The sequence below is a fragment of the Lethenteron reissneri genome, chromosome 36 (assembly GCF_015708825.2).
Source record: "Lethenteron reissneri isolate LAM-NWPU_2019-01 chromosome 36, ASM1570882v1, whole genome shotgun sequence".
NCBI classification, from domain to species: Eukaryota; Metazoa; Chordata; class Hyperoartia; order Petromyzontiformes; family Petromyzontidae; genus Lethenteron; species Lethenteron reissneri.
In genome coordinates this window covers 5,511,132-5,532,257 of record NC_083814.1, presented here as the reverse complement: position 1 = coordinate 5,532,257, position 21,126 = coordinate 5,511,132, and the positions used below count along the sequence as shown (strand labels likewise).

Below are 21,126 nucleotides of genomic sequence, written 5' to 3'. Positions count from 1 at the left end.
CGAGTAATTCGTCCCGTTGCCTGAACCATCATGTGTTTTTTCACACAAAGTCAAATCCATATAGACGGTCTGTGTGTCCATTATCATCTCACTGTGGCATTCTCTTCGATAGTAGGTCTTATTATACGCGCATTCCAAAATATGTTTTAGCCTTTGAGCATTCTCTGCAAATACAGCATTCATCATTTGAACATTATGAGCATCACGTCACAAGCACTTCGCAAATATAACATGCTAGGTTGAGTTATTTAAAATTTAAAACGCAACATTCTCATTTCATTTTCTTAACCAGTCATTCGCGCTACCTGAAACATTCTCAGGGCTCTCTTAACAGTGGGCGGGGCTACTCGAGTTATGGGCGTGGTTACAAGAGTCGTGGGGGGGTTAGCCAAGTAGTGGGCGGGGCCTATCCTGGTAGTGGGCGGGGCTACCCAAGTAGTGAGCGGGGCCTATCCTGATAGTGGGCGGGGCTACCCAAGTAGTAGGCGGGGCTATCTGGCTAGTAGGCGGGGCTACCCAAGTAGTGGGCGGGGCTACCCAAGTAGTGAGCGGGGCTACCCAAGTAGTAGGCGGGGCTACCCAAGTAGTAGGCGGGGCTACCCAAGTAGTGGGCGGGGCTACCCAAGTAGTAGGCAGGGGCTACCCAAGTAGTAGGCGGGGCTACCCACGTAGTAGGCGGGGCTACCCAAGTAGTGGGCGGGGCTACCCAAGTAGTAGGCGGGGCTATCTGGTTAGTAGGCGGGGCTACCTGAGTAGTGGGTGGGGCTACCAGAGTAGTGGGAGGGGCTACCTGAGTAGTGGGCGGGGCTACCCAAGTAGTAGGCGGGGCTATCTGGTTAGTAGGCGGGGCTATCTGGTTAGTAGGCGGGGCTACCTGAGTAGTGGGCGGTGTTACCTGAGTAGCGGGTAAGTCTTGACTTAAAGCTTTCGTGACTGCAGGAATTCATATTATTTTGGGTCTTTCGGTAAAGTCACGTTATATTTTTATTATTTTATTATCTCCCTTCTCCGTGACTTTACCGAAAGAACCAAGAAGATGAATCCCTGCAGTCACGAAAGCTTTAAATCGAAAAATTCACGTAGATAGGTTCAAAGAAAATAACAAAAAAACTACGATGTTTCGATCTTTCGGCTCTCCAATTTTACACTAACAGGTTTTATTTCTCACACTTACACAGCCACCTTCGTGCGCCGACCTAGAGGTTGCGGCTCTGCGATCTCCATTAACATGCTAATCTTTCACATTAACATGCTAATCTTTCACATTAACATAGCCACCTCAGCGCGCTCGCCGTGGAGGCCGCTCACCGATCTTACATTAACATGCTAATTTTTACCTGGCAGCCCTTCAATTCTAGATTTGAAGCTTTCGTGACTGCAAGGATTCATATTCTTAGGTTTTTTTGGTAAAGTCACGTAGGTAAAAAGAAATAATAAAATAAACATAATAGAAATAAAATTATTATTATTATAATTTTATTTCTATTATTTTTATTTTATTTTTTATTTTTACCTACGTGACTTTACCGAAAAAACATAAGAGCATGAGCCCTTCAATTGGTGTAAAACCCACCACCGTCGCGGTCGCTGCCCAACACCTACATTAACATCAGCTGCTCCGCCCATGCTGCTGACACTTGGGCTACGCCCATTTTAAACCTCTATAAACAGTTTGCCCTTAGAAGCTAACCCCCTTTTCCTGATGACGACCGCTTGTGTTGCGATCGAAACGTTGTAGTTTTTTGTTATTTTCTTTGAACCTACCTACGTGACTTTACCGAAAGACCCAACAGAATGAGTTGCCTGAGCAGTTTAACACGTAGTTATCGTTGTAGTAGAGCTTTCGCGACCAATATTATCCATAATAGAGGTGTTTTGGGTTAGATCGCGTAAATATAAAAGTGTCGTTAAGGCGCACAGCCTGATGATGCTGGTTGTAATTACTCGCGAAAAGTCGTACTCGAATTGTTAATGTTGTGAGTTTACTCTCTAACACACCGGGTGTGCTGAACTAGTAACGAATTCATCTTCTTGGTTCTTTCGGTAAAGTCACGTAGAAGGGAAATAATAACATAATGATAATAAAAACATAATACAAAAGATATATAGTCAATGCCAGTGAGTGGACTGCGGTCTGAAAGACACCGTAAATGTGAGGTTAGTGTAAATGTGATTGATATTGCATTAGAGTCGCGGCATCTCTTCAGAAAGGTGAGAGACTCGATTACACTAACCTCACGTTTACGGTGACTTTCAGACCGCAGTCCACTCACTGGCATTGACTAAATATCTTTTCATCTTCTTGGTTCTTTTGGTAAAGTCACGTAGAATGGAAACAATAAAAATAATAAAATAAAACATAATAAAATCATTCTCACGACGTTTCGGCCACAACGCAAGCAGCCGTCATCAGGTGAAGACCAGGTCTGTCGGGGAGACAGCGTTGCGGCCGAAACGTCATGAGAATTATTTTATTATGTTTTATTTTATAATTTTTATTGTTTCCATTCTACGTGACTTTACCGAAAGAACCAAGAAGCTGAATCCCTGCAGTCACGAAAGCTTTAAATCGAAATTTAAATATCTTTTGTATTGTTATATTTTATTTTTATTTCCCTTCGACGTGACTTTACCGAAAGAACCAAGAAGATGAATCCCTGCAGTCACGAAAGCTTTAAATCGAAAAATAGTAACGAATTGGCATGTTTTTTTTTTGTTAACGTGACAAACCTTACGAATTGGCTGTGTCGGGTGGTGACGGGTTTAACGACGCATTTATATGTTGACAGTTACCTGGGCAGTGGGTGGGGCCCTATGACCAGTGGGCGGGGACCGATGCTCAGTGGGTGGGGCAAGAGGCATAGTAGGCGTGGCTCTTGAAAAGTAGGCGGGGCTTATGGAGGGGGGCGGCCGTCAGCTTGCCACGTGTCCCAGTTTAGCTTCCCGGAAATTTGGTAGATTTGAATTTCAGTGGCAATTGGAACTAACCCTATATGGCAGGAACCATGACAAGTGATTTTTGTTCTCGCTTGATATCACCACGAAAGTTCGTTTCGTTGTACGCACCACTTTCGATCGAAGTGGGTCATGAGTAACGAGTTAATAAACACATTGTTTGGACATTTGTAAAATTACATATATAGCAGGTTTTCAAACTGTTGTTAAGTCGTCGATGGTGACATACCGTAGGTGTGTCCAAGAACGATTTCGCCTTGTCTATACTGAGGAAAAGCATGCTGAGGAAATCTCCTTTGTAAATTATTCAAAGCAACATTGACAAATTGCTTAATCTGATCGTTTGCTTTTCCACTGATTTTGTCAATAAGTTGATTGATGCGCTGGCTCGGCTTCGTCACACTCTTCAGGTCTCTGTATTCGCGCTTTGTTATTATATTCAATGACTCTACTTCATTTAAAACCTCGTCTGGTATCTTCATGAGTTCTTCAATGAGATTACACTTATTTCTTTGCAAGAACTCATTTTCATTATTTTCCACTGTGTCTGTGATTTTGTGGATTTCTTAAAGGACAAAACAAATGTTAAAACATTTCAGAGAGATACGTTAACAGTGTGTGTCAATGTGATTGTAAACATGTCACACGACTTCTTTGCATACTCAAAAGTGTCGGAGTGCAACAATTAAAACATGCAGTGGGTGATTTATACAATGCTTTAATATACAATTTAAATGCATGGGCTGAGTTTGGTCGGGGAGGGGGGCAATGCCCCCCCCCGAACTGGACACCTTTATAAATGTATTTTCAGTAGTTTACAATGAAGATGCAAAACATTAATTATTTAATTACTTGCACCCGCGATTCCTCATCTGAGGGACAAAGTGAACCCCTGCTTCCCCCAGTAGAGGAGTCAACCTCCGCCTATGATTAAACGTATTATTTCAAAGGTCCACGTGAGTTACTGCTGAAATGAGCATTAAGACAGTGCTCATGTCCTGTTAACAGCACTGAGCCAGTGGTGGAAACTCCACATTCCTATTGCTGAGCAAATGTATCCAAAGGATAGCCACTATTGACTTCCCCACAAAGCGGTAAATATTTTAACGACCCCATGAAAATGATGGGCTGAGTCAATCCCCAACCAAGATTTTGAACTCGCAACCTTTCAAATGGTTGCAGGCAGCGAAGCGTGGCACCCACGTGGTCATGTCACCGCACCGATCATCTGGTCAGTATGAAAATGGACAACTCGATTTCGCATCGACTCCCTTGATGTCACGACTGGTTCTGGTGTTGGCCCAGGTGAAAGTGCACACTGCAGCCTTACCTGAGCTTGCTAGAGATCCGTAATCTCTTCGACCGGAATGCGGCTTGATGGATGGCGCCTTTTTCAAGTGACAAGCCATCTTGGTTCTAAGTGGTTTTGAAAACATTCAATCAGATTCATGACACCCTCATTGTTCGTTCTGATTGACGAGCTCAGAACACAGGAAAAACACGAGGAGACCTCCCAATACCGTATACTGTACATGCACTTGCTGACCCGCACACACTGGACATCTGCGAAAAAGAACTTCATAGCTCATCGGATTCCTCCAGTCTAAATAAAGATGGTGATTATGGATGATTGTGAATAATTCTTGTTCGTTTTAAACAAATCCCAAAGTGTAGCATTTAAAATTCTTCAGCCACGAACATATTCTTATCATGTAATGTGTATTCTGTCATACAAACCTCGTCTTGTCCTTCATAAACGTATAGACATTTTAGACCCCCATTGTTTAGCGCATACTATTATTGTTGTTTGATACTGCTAATCCTGCATAATGCATTGGCATAATGACTTTAAACCCCTCGCCAAACCTCCTACGCATTTCGCAAGTAGTACTAATCGCATATCTGCATTTCCCATAAATGCTAAATTCTTCTTGATATGCAAATTATTTTGTCAAAGCGCTCTTCGCCCCTCCATCCCAGCATAAATAGTCGCTCCAAGCCTGGGGCGTGCCATTCAGACTCTGTCTACTTGACAGACCTGTTCTCCACCTGAGGACGGCTGCTTGCGTTGTGGCCGAAACGTCGTGAGAATTATTTTATTATGTTTTATTTTATTTTATTATTTCCATTCTACGTGACTTTACCGAAAGAACCAAGAAGATACTCCAAGCTATTGACACAACATACTATCGGGTGGTGACCACCCAACTAACCACGCTACGGCGGAACTAGACACGGTTCCGCTATCCCGGTCCGGACCACGAGCTGGGTCCCGGACCGCGTGGCTGGAGGCTTCTTCAAGCTTGACGTGGATCTCCTGCCTCTCCAACAGTAAGAACCCCGAGCCCCTCTCAGGGCCCCTCCCCTTTCTCTGGCCGGGCTGGGGCTGGCTCCGCCTTTCGCCCCGCCCACCTTCTCGATCTCTCTCGCCCCCTTGCCCGAAGGCTCTCGAGAGTTCTTCCCAGACCATGTGACCACCCATTGGCCCCCTCCTCCCGGGGGCCCCCCTCCAGTATCATTCGGTCACATGTCCCCAGGTCAGCCAGAGTATCATGCCCCCAACGTAACCCCAGGTGGCTGACACCCCCTCGCTCTCTCAACGGGAGCTATGCGTGGTGCCACCGCGCTTAACCAGCGCTCACCCAAGCCCCCACTAGGGCTGGTACTACACCCCATGTCCGGGGTGTACACACAACGGTAGACATCCCGCCATGGCCTCGCAAGCCCGGCACCACACAGTGACATTCCCAGTCAATACAGATACTGTATAATAACAAATTTTATTCATAATCAACGTTTTTGGGTTTAGATCGCGTTATTTATAAATGTGTCGTAACCCTCCACCACCCGACACGGCCAATCAGTAAAAAAGTGTCACGTTGACAAAAGACAAATAGTTCACTGCTTTAGCCCACCGGTGTGTTGAAGCCACGATGATGCTGGATGCAATTACCAGCGAAATGTCGTACTCAAATTGTAAATGTTGTGGCTTCAACACACCGGTGGGCTAAAGCAGTGAACTATTTGTCTTTTGTCAACGTGACACTTTTTTACTGATTGGCCGTGTCGGGTGGTGGAGGGTTACGACACATTTATAAATAACGCGATCTAAACCCAAAAACGTTGATTATGAATAACATTGGTCGCGAAAGCCTGCTACGTGTTAAACTAACAAATTTTATGTTGTACTGCCATCTCCTGGTCATGTGGCATCTCAGGAGGCTTTTCAGTTTCACAAAGCTGCGCGTGATCCTTGATTACATGCTGGGCACGGCCAATGTGCGTCATTGGCGTATAAATCATGCACTGGATGGACTTTTAAAGACTTTACATATATTAAGAAGTGCGTACCGATGGATGTCGTGTACGCACGTTATCACCGGCAAATGTACGGAAAATAGATGCGTGGGGTGATAATTGAAAACATAAATACATCACGTTACTCTATTTAAGACTGGAAACACGAAGACTTCTTCACAAATCTGGCAAATCACCTGATGCAGCTGGTTGTAATCACCAGTGAAACGTCGTACTCAATTGTAAATGTTGTGGAATTACTCAACACACCGGTGTGCTGAAGCAGCAACGAGTGTGCACGTTTTGTTTACATGACAAACCTTATTAATTGGCTGTGTCAACTGGCGAAGCCAGTGGGGGGGGGGGGGCAATGATCCGATCGAAATCCATAATTTCGATCGGATCATTGGGGTTTATTAGTAATAAACCGGCATTTTGCGACCCCCACTGCCACTGTGTAGCATATTATTATGCGCCAGGGACTCTATGAGATGAGAGGAAAATAGTCTGATTCCATATTTGGCAATAAGTAACGGCAAAGCAGTTCTAAGTGACTCAGAATTGTGCGCAGTTGCGTTTACAGTACACGACTTCCCTGAAGCAAGGGTGGCACAGGCGGGTTTTTTTACAATCGGGTTTAATTGTCTTTTATATTCAACCCGATCATCTGAGAGTGGGAGAAATCCGGTTTAACTGGTTCTAAAAAAGAAAAACCCGATGCCTGCCGCTGGAAAAGTCGGGTGTTTTCCACCCATGCCCTGAAGGCATCACACCTTCAGCGAGCGCGATGCCGATCACACGACGCGGTTCGAATTCGACCCTCGATCGATGGCTGCACCATCGCCGCACACGCGTCGTCGAATAAAAAGCAAGAGACAAGTCCTTACTTACTAACAACTCCTCTATCATTTTTAAATCCTTTATATTAAGTTCGCTTGCTTGCGTGCTTGCTTGCTTACGACCGTGCAAATATTTCGGTTGTGTTTTAACCCACTTCCCGTGATCCAATCAAGCTGACATTTTGCACACAGACTCGTTGTGCGAGACAATTAATGTTCGTGAAATTTTTTTTTCCAAAATTTTACACTGTTTAGGGAAAACAAATTAAATATTTAATTACCAATTGCTTAATACTGGCAGACAATCATCTGACCCATAGGTGGCAGCCATCTCAAACCAGAGGACGAGAGGACTCTAGCCGCCACGCATATAAAGGATTTAGAGTGAAAAACTTTGTTTTTACGGGTTAATTTTTTTTTATTGCTGGAGGGGTTGCTCCCTCTACCTGAAAATCCTGGCTCCGCCATTGGCTGTGTCGGGTGGTGGTGGGCTAACGACACATGTACGTTTACGCGATCTAACCCAAAAAAACTTCTGAATAATATTTATGAAAGCCTACGAGTTAAACTCACAAGGTAACTTAAGGCTCTTCTCGCTTTCCCATGCTCTTTAACTAAACTAAACTTTTTTTATTTTGCCAGGTAAGTCTCACTGAGCTATACAGCTCTTTTTCAAAAGCGACCTGGCCACAAATGATAGCTCAACGAAGTGGCTTATCGCGTGGAAATGTCTAGCAGCCAAATGCTCTAAACGCATGCGTCTAAATGTGGAGGGGAAAACCGAAAGACCCGGAGAAAAATAAACACAACCACAAGGAGAACACGCAAACTCCAACTACACAGCAACAGGCGTCAGGGTCGGGATCGAACTCACGATCCTCCTGCACAGCAGGCGAGGTAGTTAGCATCTCGCCACACAACACATTCCTGCTGCGGAGGGAGCTGGTAGGAACGTTGGGTTGCTCGGTCAATGGCCAGGGTCAACGGCGGCGTGGTGTATTCTGCAAATATGGCCGACTGAGGGCGGGCACAAGCCGGCGTGAGTAGGTTAAACGTTGAGTTTTATAAGGGCACCACGGGGTGACCAGCCCCTCCCCACCCCTCCCACCCCCCATCCAGCCCCACCCTCCCCACCCAGCCCCTCCCCACCCTCCCCACCCAGCCCCTCCCCACCCAGCCCCTCCCTGCACGACGGACACAATAATCCCCTGTGGGCTGGTGTAATCAGGAGGTTCCTACCAGTATAAACCCTGATACATTTATTTGGATGGATACACATGAGTTTTCCTCTGGAGCATATATACAGTGCATATGGATCTTGGTTGTGTGTTTTTGACAGATTGTTTTCTTTCCTGTATGCCAATGCAGCATAAGCGATGCTTTGTTCCCTTTTTTTCACATCCGAAATGCTGTCAGACCGACCCGGTTCCTTGCCCTGTCATGCCCTTTGTTACATCCAGGGTCGACGACTGCACTGCAAAGCTTGTGGGGCTTTCAATGAACCTCGTATGTCGGGTCCCACCAGTTCAGATTGCTGCTCTTCCGTGCCATCATCACAATTGTCAGCCATGATCAATCCACTGCTGTATGTAGACCCCACCGAAGCCGTCAATCACCCCCACGGTTCTACGATGCAACCATCCATCTAGCGCCCTTACCCAAGGCGACTTTTCCTCGCTCCATCTCCTTGGCAAGGTGATATTCCCGACACGTTTACATTTATTCTTTCTCGCGACATTTACTATTTTATTATTACACGCTTTTTATTAACTCACTCTGTCTGTTGTTGTTGTCGTTGTTGTATCCTCAAAACTTGTAACTCAATTTTAACCCACTTCCCTATGTGGTATCGACTGCAAACTTGGTATACTTACGTCATACTGATGACAATACTATATTATATCATAAAAAAATAAACATTCTTTTTTCTATATTATGTTTCGGCTTGGGTCTAATTGTCCACGGTCAACTGACGTTGGCTGTAATTGGCCAAGGTCCCTTACGTTACGGCAAGCTTCGGGGCCACTTCCTGCAGTCCTGCCATTACTAGTACATTTAATAAAAGCGTGTTTAAAAAAATGTTAAATATTACTTACTTATTTTATTTTACCAGGTAAGGCCCACTGAGCTGTATAGCTATTTTTCAGAAGGGACCTGACTAATACAAATTATATCTCAACTAAGTGGCTTATCGTGTGGCAATTTATAACAGTCAAATACGATAATCGCATGTTTCTGCTCAAGCCCATTAAATTTTCTGAACAGTTTCAATTACGCCATCAACCTGCGTATGTTTGCCAATTCATGTACGTCTCTTGTGCAGTGTAATTCCAAGCACGCTCGATGCTTCTTTGCACACTTTTCATCTTGTTCCAATTTTGACATCACGTATTATTGATGACAGTACTTATTGTTCCATAAACATACAGTACTGCTGCGGTATTAAACTCCGGTCACTATGGTGGCTGGCTGAAATACAGAGTCGATTTGAAGGTTTTTCTCACTTTTTTAGGTATCAATTTGCTCGGAACGTTGTTGTTTTGCATGCTTTCTATGCCAAGTGATAGTCGCTCCTGGATAAAGCCCACTACTGCTGTTCACTATTCCTCGACTGGTCAAAAGCATTCGATACGGTTGACCCCGATATTCTACTCACAAGACTTGGTCAACTAAAAATGTCGCACAGTCCAATAAAAGTGTTCAAGAGCTACCTCTCAGACCGTTCTCAACAAGTACATAGTGATCACATCTCGTCCATAAATTTTGAAATAACAAAGGTTGTTCCACAGGGTTCCGTGCTGGGTCCTATTCTGTTCTCATTTAAACAATCTTGGACTAAACTTAAATTACTCAGAATGAAATCTCTTTGCTGATGACACTGTCATGCTAGTATTAGGTAAATCTCCTAACGAAGTCAAACAGAATCTCCAACACGATTTTAATTAAATTCAACATCAATTGTCATCAGTAAAATTGCTCCTGAATCCAAAAAAACGAAGGTCATGGTCTGTTCCTCAAAGAAAAATCCAGTTTAATTATCTTCACCTATGACTGATATCAGAAACAATATCATTGAACAAACGGAGTGCTTCAAATATTTGGGTTTACTAATTGATTCAAAACTTACATTCCGACCCCATGTTGATCACAGCTCGAAGAAAATCAAATAAAAAATAGGATTTTTTATATAGAAATCAACATTGTTTTTTCATTCGATTACGCCTCCGAATTGTTGAAGCTATCATTCTACCTCTGTCTATGGTGATGCTGCTTACAGATCCGCTCCTAACGAATCACTACACAGATTAAACCCAAATTTGATTTGAAGCTTTCGTGACTGCAGAAATTACTCTTTGGTTCTTTCGGTAAAGTCAGGTAGAAAGAAAATAAATTAAATACTAGAATACGACGTTTCGATTTCAACACAAGCAGTCGTCATCAGGGAGAACTAAATTTGAGAGAGAGACAAAACATAAACACGGAGACACACAGACAGACACACAAGCAGAGAGAGAGACAACACAGAGACACACAGAGAGAGACACACAACATAGACACACAGACAAACACACAAGCAGAGAGAGACAACACAGAGACACAGAGAGAGAGAGACACACAACATAGACACACAGACAGACACACAAGCAGAGAGAGACAACACAGAGACACACAGAGAGAGACACACAACATAGACACACAGACAGACACACAAGCAGAGAGAGACAACACAGAGACACACAGAGAGAGACACACAACATAGACACACAGACAAACACACAAGCAGAGAGAGACAACACAGAGACACACAGAGAGAGACACACAACATAGACACACAGACAAACACACAAGCAGAGAGAGACAACACAGAGACACAGAGAGAGACACACACAACATAGACACACAGACAAACACACAAGCAGAGAGAGACAACACAGAGACACAGAGAGAGACACACACAACATAGACACACAGACAGACACACAAGCAGAGAGAGACAACACAGAGACACAGAGAGAGAGACACACAACATAGACACACAGACAAACACACAAGCAGAGAGAGACAACACAGAGACACACAGAGAGAGACACACAACATAGACACACAGACAGACACACAAGCAGAGAGAGACAACACAGAGACACACAGAGAGAGACACACAACATAGACACACAGACAAACACACAAGCAGAGAGAGACAACACAGAGACACAGAGAGAGACACACACAACATAGACACACAGACAGACACACAAGCAGAGAGAGACAACACAGAGACACACAGAGAGAGACACACAACATAGACACACAGACAAACACACAAGCAGAGAGAGACAACACAGAGACACAGAGAGAGAGACACACAACATTGACACACAGACAGACACACAAGCAGAGAGAGACAACACAGAGACACACAGAGAGAGACACACAACATAGACACACAGACAAACACACAAGCAGAGAGAGACAACACAGAGACACAGAGAGAGAGACACACAACATAGACACACAGACAGACACACAAGCAGAGAGAGACAACACATAGATACACAGAGAGAGACACACAACATAGACACACGGAGACACACAGACAGACACACAAGCAGAGAGAGAGACAACACAGACACACAGAGAGAGACACACAACATAGACACACAGACAGACACAAGCAGAGAGAGACAACACAGACACACAGAGAGAGACACACAACATAGACACACAGACAAACACAAGCAGAGAGAGACAACACAGAGACACATGTTGTGTGTATCTCTCTGTGTGTCTCTGTGTTGCCTCTCTCTCTGCTTGTGTGTCTGTCTGTGTGTCTATGTTGTGTGTCTCTCTCCGTGTGTCTGTGTTGTCTCTCTCTCTGCTTGTGTGTCTGTCTGTGTGTCTCCGTGTGTCTATGTTGTGTGTCTCTCTCTGTGTGTCTCAGTGTTGTCTCTCTCTGCTTGTGTGTCTGTCTCTGTGTGTGTCTCTCTCCGTGTGTCTCTGTGTTCTCTCTCTCTCTGCTTGTGTGTCTGTCTGTGTGTCTCCGTGTCTGTGTTTTGTCTCTCTCTCAAATTTAGTTCTACCTGATGACGACTGCTTGTGTTGCAATCGAAACGTCGTATTCTATTATTTAATTTATTTTCTTTCTACCTGACTTTACCGAAAGAACCACAGAGATTAAACCCACTTCATCATTCTGCTGTTCTATTTGCACTGGATGTACCATACAGGACACATCATTACGGCCTCTAATTAAAATCCAATCTCTCATCACTTGATGCAAGAAGAAATTTACGATGGGGTCTGTTCATCCATAACATTCTTATTGGAAAATCTGTGCTATACTTAGTTAATTTATTAACCACATTGTCAAGTCCAAGAAACCTTAGGTGTCGCTCAAATTGCCTTTTAACTATACCAAGAAGAAGAATTGTGATAGGTGACAAAGCCTTTGCCATTGCAGCACCAACGTTTACGAACAACCTTGTTTCCTCAATTAACAACATACATCTTCCTTCAAAACATATTCTGAAGCAGAAGAATAGTATTGGATACAGCCACATTTTGCCAATGTGATTTGTAAATGTAATCCTTAACAATGTATTGAGGTTCTTGGTTATTTCGGTAAAGTCACGTTGAAGGGAAAATAATGAAATAATAAATATATAAAACAATATACAATATAAGACAATATTTTTATTATTTTATAATGTTCCCTTCTACGTGACTTTACCGAAAGAACCAAGAATATGAATCCCTGCAGTCACGAAAGCTTTAAATCAAAAAATGTATTAAGAGTTCAATTTTAATGTACAATTATTAAGAGACTGTGTGTCTGGGACTGTTGCTGCTGTTGTTGTTTTACTGCCTTTCAAAAGCTTTGGAATCGATGATGCAATTTAAACCTAGATACGTTATTTATTTATTTAAGGGATGCCACGATGGGGAGATGTTATCGTCCTCGCCTGGTATGCAGGAGGCCGGGGATTCGATCCCGAACCTGATGCCTCTGTATTTAGAGTTTGCATGTTCTTCCCGTGGTCGCATGGATTTTTTTTCTCCAGGTCCTCCAGTTTTTCCCTCCACATTCTGAAACATGCGTTTAGACTATTTAGATGATTTTGCCGCAATTAAAGTCCATCATTTGTGGCCAGGTCACTTTTGAAAAATATGTTAATAGCTCAGTGGGTTTTGTCTGGTAGGATGGGAATGGTTTCGTTTCATTTGTATATGTTTGGGTGATTTTAACACGTAGGCTTTCCCGACCAATGTTATTCATTATCAACGTTTTTGGGTTTAGATCGCGTTATTTATAAATGTGTCGTAACCCTCCACCACCCGACACGGCCAATCAGTAAAAAAGTGTCACGTTGACAAAAGACAAATAGTTCACTGCTTTAGCCCACCGGTGTGTTGAAGCCACAACATTTACAATTTTGTAAATGTTGTGGCTTCAAAATTGTAAATGTTGTGGCTTCAACACACCGGTGGGCTAAAGTAGTGAACTATTTGTCTTTTGTCAACGTGACACTTTTTTACTGATTGGCCGTGTCGGGTGGTGGAGGGTTACGACACATTTATAAATAACGCGATCTAAACCCAAAAACGTTGATTATGTTTGGGTGATTTGTTTATCCTTTCTTGTACTCCTATCATATTATCTAATATTTATAAAGCGCCTTTATCCATTACAAAGGTTGTGAGTGGTACAATTAGGGTAGCTAAAGGTGATGTGCTGAATAGGGATGGGGTATGGGGAGGGAGGTGAGTGGGATGGAGGAAAGGATGGGGCCAGGGAGAAGAGGTGAGGGTCTTGAGGGAGGAGGGGACTGATGCTCCTGCTGTTGTGGAGTGACTCATGCAGCCAGCTATGGCTGCAGGGTTTGGTGGTACATATTGTTTATGTCGTTTATTGTGAAAATTCGGTCAGTTCCTATGATTACTGTTACATTGCTTCAATGGCTTTATTTAGTTGATTTCGAAAAGTTTTTTGGTTTGGCCACGTTTGTTTGTTGTAGTACGGAGTTAGACTGATGGCCTTAATCTAAGTTGTCTTGTGGTTGTTGTTGTTGTTGTTTGACTTGCATCCCACTGAGATTTTTGCACACAGTTTTGGAGTACGGTGCTTTTTCTGCAATATTTAGCTGTCTTTTCTTGGATTTCCTGTTTGCACATAGTCACATAGTCACTTTAAGATGTTTTCTTGTTCATGTTTTTTGTTTGTTGCGGTTGCACCCGATTCAAGAGCCGAATGGCTCACAGGTCTATACCCATCGGACAATTCACCCCCACAACTCACAATTGCTGATGCGGCAGTTGTGGAGAGATTGGAGAGATTCCCATACCTGGCCAATGTGCTCATAACCGGCTCCGGTTTAACAGCAGAGGTTTCACTACAAATCAGTCGAGCGCCATATCTTTTCATCGGCTGCGTTACGCTGTGTGAAAGCTACCTGGTCTCTCGCTCCGTATGAAGCGTCAGGTCTTTTCGTCCACGGTAATTCCCTCCCTTCTCTACGCTTGCGAAACGTGCACCCCCCTAATGGTAACATCTTCATCGGTTAGAAACATTTAGGCTGGCCTTCTAACGATCCATCCTGGGTTTCACCATATGTCTGTGTGTGCGTCTAAGTCGTTGTGTTTCTACGTGTGGGTCAATGTCTGTGTGTAAGTCCATGTGTGTGTCTGTCTTTTTCGCCCGAGCAACGCCGGGTGCTTACCGCTAGTACCTAATAAATGAAACTGAAACGAGACAGGGACGGTGCTCGTTTCACGTGGATGGGGAAGTTTGTTCCAGAAGGGAAAAGGAGTGGAAACGGTGGATTGTGCACAAGGAGAGGAGTGGAACGGTCAGGAGGAGGAGTTGGGAGAGATTGAGAAAGGAGAGGGCGGGTAGTGGACATACGAGACGATCAAAGCGAGGTTACGGTGGGGCAAGGCAGTGAAAAGATGTATCGACTCGCGTAAGGAGCTTGTTTTTGTGTTGTTTGTTGTTGTAACGGTCTTACCCGCCCCGACTGGACATCTGTGAGAAAGAGCATCATAGCTCATCGGATTCATCCAGTATAAATATTATGATTCCGATTCTGCTCGTTTTAGACAAAGCAACCCTGACCTATTGCTCATTCAGCTCGAGGCGTATCACGACTGTGCAGTTTACTGTAAAACAATTCAGAACAACACCGGCACCACCAAATCAGTCCCTGCCACCCGAACTCAGACACTGCTCATTATTACTACCGGAGTGCACCGTTCACACCCGGTCGAATTTGTACAGGTGGCCTGCCCTGCTCCAGTACGACATACGCCAGACCACGATTTCCTTGGGTTAATGGTTAATGCTGAGGTCAAAGGATGCTGTTTGTCTCGTCTCGTGGACTTCAGACATAAGCCACTAAGTCGTATGAGTCTGCATCCTCGATGGTGTATTATTGCTACTCAACGACGCCTCTGTGTAACGGCACATCTTTTGAACTGTGCGTGTTGCGGTTTTGTTTTTCGAAACATTCAAGCATGGATTCGCTCATCGGTGCAAGTCCACATCGTCGACTTCGCGGAGAGGGGGGGCCACCATCCTCCCCCTCTTCCCTCTCCTCCACCTCGTCGCCTCGCACGCTGCGAGGTGCACCGCCTCGAACAGACTGGGACTGCTCGAGATGAAACCAGTGCCGGATTATCCTCGTAGCAATAGCAGCTACAAATGCTAGGGGCCCCGCACTTTAAATGGCCCCGCGCTAAATGCTTTCAAGCTATCAACTCCGGTTCAGTGATTCTGCACTTGCTCTATTACTATAGGACTATACTGCCTTCAACTTTTATGAACGACTGGGTGTTTAAGGTGAGCCATTTGTCGTATTATCTGTCTCTATAGCTAATGAAAAAATACAATTACTTTACTATGCAAGTAAAACATTTGTGTGTTTTAATATTTATGTTTCTTTTATTTATGGCCCCTTTATAACATGTGCTCCAGGCTCCGCACTAGCCACTCGTGCACCCGCAGCAGCCGTGCCACCACCACCACCACGGGCTATCACAGCGCGCTCACCGCTGTGCCCCCCCACCCCACCCCCCGCTCACACTCCTGACACGCAGCACGCCAACAAACACTGCGCCAGCCACAGTGTGACGACTCCCGTCTTTCTAACAACAGATTTTAATCTAGCATTGCTCTCGAAGCAGTGAGGTGCGATGGTTGGCTGGGGCGGCCCGGGAGCGTGCAAGCTGGGGAAGAGCCCTTGCTGCCACTGTCTCGGCCCGACGTACTCACTCGTTCTCCGTACCGGACGTTCATGGCCGGCGGACAGACAGATGGATGGACGGACAGATGGATAGATAGATGGACGGACAGACAGATGGATGGACGGACAGATGGATAGATGGATGGACGGACAGATGGATAGATGGATGGACGGACAGACAGATGGATGGACGGACAGATGGATAGATGGATGGACGGACAGATGGATAGATGGATGGACGGACAGATGGATAGATGGATGGACGGACAGATGGATAGATGGATGGACGGACAGACAGACGGATGGATGAACAGACAGACGGACGGACAGACGGACAGACAAATGGATGGACGGACGGACGAATGTACAGATGTACAGATGGACATACGCATGGACGGATGGACGTTACAGTCAACCACAACATCCTGCTTAGTAAACTAAGTTGCCTCGGTTTCTCCAAACACGCAGTAAAATGGTTAAAAATGTACCTCTTTTCTCGCACCCAAACTGTATTCACAGATGGTTGGAGGTCAAACTGTTAAGATAACAAAAGGGGTTCCACAGGGTTCCATCCTCGGCCCCCTCTTGTTCTCTCTTTATGTAAATGACTTTGGCACTGACATGGTTCATTCCAGGGTAAATCTTTTTGCAGATGACACGATACTGTTCACTGCTGGCCGCTCTCCGGATGACGTGATTGCTAAGCTCCAGGGTGATTTCAACAAACTACAACATCAACTAGTTGCTCTTAAACTAGTCCTGAATACCTCCCAAACCAAGGTGCTATGCTTATCACCAGGACGAAAGCAGGAAGTTATTTTCCCCTAATTACATTCCTTAAATAATTATCAAATAGAGCAAGTCAAGATCTATAAGTATCTTGGGGTCATCCTGGATTTGAAACTGAATTTTGAAGATTACATTGATTATACAGTATTGGTAAAAAGACAAAAATAAAAATTGTTTTTTTTGTATCGACAGAAGCACTGCTTCCCCCTATGTTCCGTTTGGAATTGATAAAAGCTACCATACTGCCTCTACTTGATTTCTGTGACATCGTATATAAATCAGCCCCAAGTACTGTACTGAAGAAGCTTGACTCAATGTATCACTCGGCCTTAAGATTTGCATTGAACTGCCCATATAGGACTCACCACTGTGATCTCTACATTGGGTCAAACTTAACATCTCTTAATGTTCGACGGCTTGTGCACCAGATCTTATTTATTCACGATGTACTTACAAAAAACTCCGCAGAATACCTGCTGGATCTCCTCTCTGTTTCGAAGAACAAATGTGACCTAAGGTCTTTGCTCATTTACCAGCTTAACATTCCTTATTGCCGTACAAATACTGGAGGAAGGGCCTTTGCTATTGATGCCCCCAGGGTCTGGAATGATATTGCCAATAAACTGCAACTTGAATCACTACCTATGAGATCTTCACTCAAAACTGCTCTAGAGGAGTTGTACACCCCTAGCTGCCACTGCTATTCAGTGGCCTACAATCAAATGTTTTCGCTCCGGATGACTGCTGCAAAGTTATGATCTTGTGTTTTGATGTAGTGTGCTGATCTTAAAGGTGCATTGAAAAATGTTGATACTCCTACTGATGCTCCTGTTGTTGTGAAGTGACTCATGCAGCCAGCTATGGCTGCAGGGTTTTGGTGGTACATGTTGTTTATGTCGTTTATTGTGAAAACTCGGTCACAGTTCCTATGATCACTGTTACATTGCTTAGGGCTTTATTTTGGTGATTTCGAAAAGTTTTATAGTTTGGCTATGTTTCGTTTCTTGTAGTGCGGAGTTAGACTGGTGGCTTTAATCTAAGTTGTCTTGTAGTTGTTGTTGTTTGACTTGTATCCCACTGGGATTTTTGCACACAGCGTTGGTGTACGGTGCTTTTTCTGGAAGACTTTTTTCCTGGATTTTTCTGTTTGCGCATAGTCACTTTAAGATGTTTTCTTCTTCATGTTTTTGTTTTGTTGCGGTTGCACCCAATTCAAGAGCCGAATGGCTCACAGGGCTATACCTAAACAGGACCCTGCGGGGTGGGCTGGTAGGAACGAATAACCAAAGAATATAAACATAATGTATTATTACACTTGTTTAGCCAGGAAAGCCCCACTGAGTCTAAAGGTTTTTCTAGGGTCCTGCCAAGTGTTTGCAGTAGGGGGCGATGTTGCTACACCTAATTGGACGATACGAAGGGAGAGTGTGAGGCCTAGTTCTAGGCTTTGGGCCTAGCTGTAGGCTTTAGGCCGCCGTGAGTTAATTTTTAATTTAACTGTTTTTTATTATTTATGTAAAAGCTTTAAATTTAAATGTTTCTATTTAAAAGCATCAGCGAATGTAACATTGTTAAACATTAACTCCCTTGCACACACGCGGGAGAACGATACGAAGTGAGAGTTTGAGGCGTTGTTCGAGGCTTTTGGCCTAGCTGTAGGCTTTAGGCCGCTGTGAGTTAAATTTTAATTTATAAGTTTTAATTAAAAGCTATCTCAGGGAATTATAAGGGAATGTTACACTTGTTTAGCCAGGAAAGCCTCATTAATTTAAATGTTTTAATTAAAAGCTATCTGAGGGAATTATAAGGGAATGTTACACTGGTTTAGCCAGGAAAGCGTCACTGAGTCTAAAGGTTTTTGTAGGGTCATGCCAAGTGTTTGCAGTAGGGGGCGATGTTGCTACACGGACGGACGGACGGACAAACGGACGGACGATATAAGCTATTGTAGGCTGGTCCACTTCGTTCCTACCAGTATAAATTTAAACTGAAGTCGCGCAGTGGAATGGATGCTTAGCACGGTTGGTTACGGACGGTGTGACAGAAGTTCAACATACGCACGCACGCTCGCTCGCGTGAATTGTATTCCCACTGCGGAGGTTATGAAGCCCCCCCCCCTTCGTTGGGTCAACGGGAGTATTCATGAAGGCACAAGTTTAAGTTGAAATCCAAAAGCCGACCTCGCACAAAGAGCCCGCGTAAACTTCAGGAAGCGCACGGACAGAGGCAGCTACCTGCCGAGTAGCAACAACAACAACAACAACCGCCATTCGCCACTAAGTGGCGGTGACGTCCCCACGGCGCTTGTGCCAGGCTGCGTGCACGTTGAGTAGCGCACTCGGTTACACATACAGTGCACAACTACATCATGTTGTCTGTCCCAAGTCCGACCGCATAGTCGCATGTACATAGTGGTCCAAATGTCTTGTGACCCCCCCCCCTCCATCAATTACTGTAACTCGTAAACTATTTTCCCTTCGCATATTCATTTCTGTTTTAAATAAACCTTACGGGTTTTTTGTTACTTTTTTGAGAATGGGAGTCACAAGAAATCTGGACCATCTTGTAGAGTGAATTCAAACCGCGTGTATGTGCATTTACGGTCCAAATAGGTGAGCCACATATACGCGGAATCGCACAAACCGAACCCGCATCAAGCGAGGGCAACCTGTATAACACATTGCTACTCTGGTTGAATGACAACATTTAGTGACACTAAATCGATTCTTTTGATTTTTCAGCAGGCCAAAAATAAACATTTGATACATATTGCAAACCAATCCATGGCCTAATCAATTACACATTCACATTGCACCACCCATACAGCAAACTCTTAAGGTATCCTACTCATCCGTCTTTACGCATGTGTATGATAGAGCTTATCGTAGAGCACTGAAATGTAAAAGCACCGCAGCTGTATTGAGGCTGTTATTGCGCTTAGAAGATTCTCAATTACAGCCGCAATGAAACACTTGACACAAATAGCCGTAGGGCTCAAAAAGAGAGCCCAGAAATACGAAGGTATCAAGCGCCACTTACCCAGTGTAAGATATCACACGGACGACATGAATTTGACTTGTCTTTAACTTGGCTACACGAAGAAAAAAATACGTTCTCGTCACAATGTCACCAGATTGAAGTGGAAAAAGTGGAAGTTGGGGTAAGCGAGATTTCATAAACGCCCACCTACAACTCTTGACGTTGGCGTAACCACAAAAGAGCAACTTCTACACTGTAAAAAATCCCAACTTCAAGTGGAATCAGGGCAGTTGTTATCGTGCATTGATTCACCCCCTGTCAACGAGTTGATGAATCATCGCCATTCTGTTCTAAGTACGTTAAGGTGGTTGAGCCAGATTAAAACGTCGCACTCGTTGCATGCAAAGTGCTAGCTACACGTGAACCGCAATCTCTCGCTGACCTCGTCAAGGAAGCTAAAACCACCACCATCACGCCAACTCCGCTCATCCTCGCAGCAGTGGCGGATTTTAGCTGCTAGCCATTGAACAAAGTGCCGGATTAAGCTAGTGCGGGGCCTGTAGCATATGTTATAAAGGGGCCCTAAATTTAACAAAACATAAATATTAAAACACAAATGTTTAACTTGCTGTTGCACACTCGAAATTAAGGACGTGGGAAGGTGCTCCAAATCGAGGGCAAGCACATTTATTGTGCATAATAAACGTTTTTGGGTTAGATCGCGTTATTTAAAAATGTGTCGTAACCCTCCACCACCCGACACGGCCAATCAGTAAAAAAGTGTCACGTTGACAAAAGACAAATAGTTCACTACTTTAGCCCACCGGTGTGTTGAAGAGTGAATCCACAACATTTACAAAAAAAATGCGTACGTTTCGCTGGTAATTACATCCAGCATCATCGGGCAATTAGCCAGAATGTCGTACTAAAAAAATGTAAATGTTGTGGATTCACTCTTCAACACACCGGTGGGTTAAAGTAGTGAAATATGTGTCTTTTGTCAACGTGACACTTTTTTACTAATTGGCCGT

The 21,126-nt window shown here is 44.2% G+C and overlaps 1 long non-coding RNA gene across 1 annotated transcript; it reads right to left on the bottom strand.

Moving 5' to 3' along the window:
• Positions 1 to 3,367: 3,367 nt before the first annotated feature.
• LOC133351228 (uncharacterized) lies at positions 3,368 to 20,238 on the bottom strand. Its single transcript, XR_009756160.1, has 3 exons — positions 20,156 to 20,238; positions 4,286 to 4,371; positions 3,368 to 3,520 (listed from the first exon to the last, which is right to left on the bottom strand). It is a non-coding gene; the product is annotated as an uncharacterized LOC133351228 (long non-coding RNA).
• Positions 20,239 to 21,126: the final 888 nt, after the last annotated feature.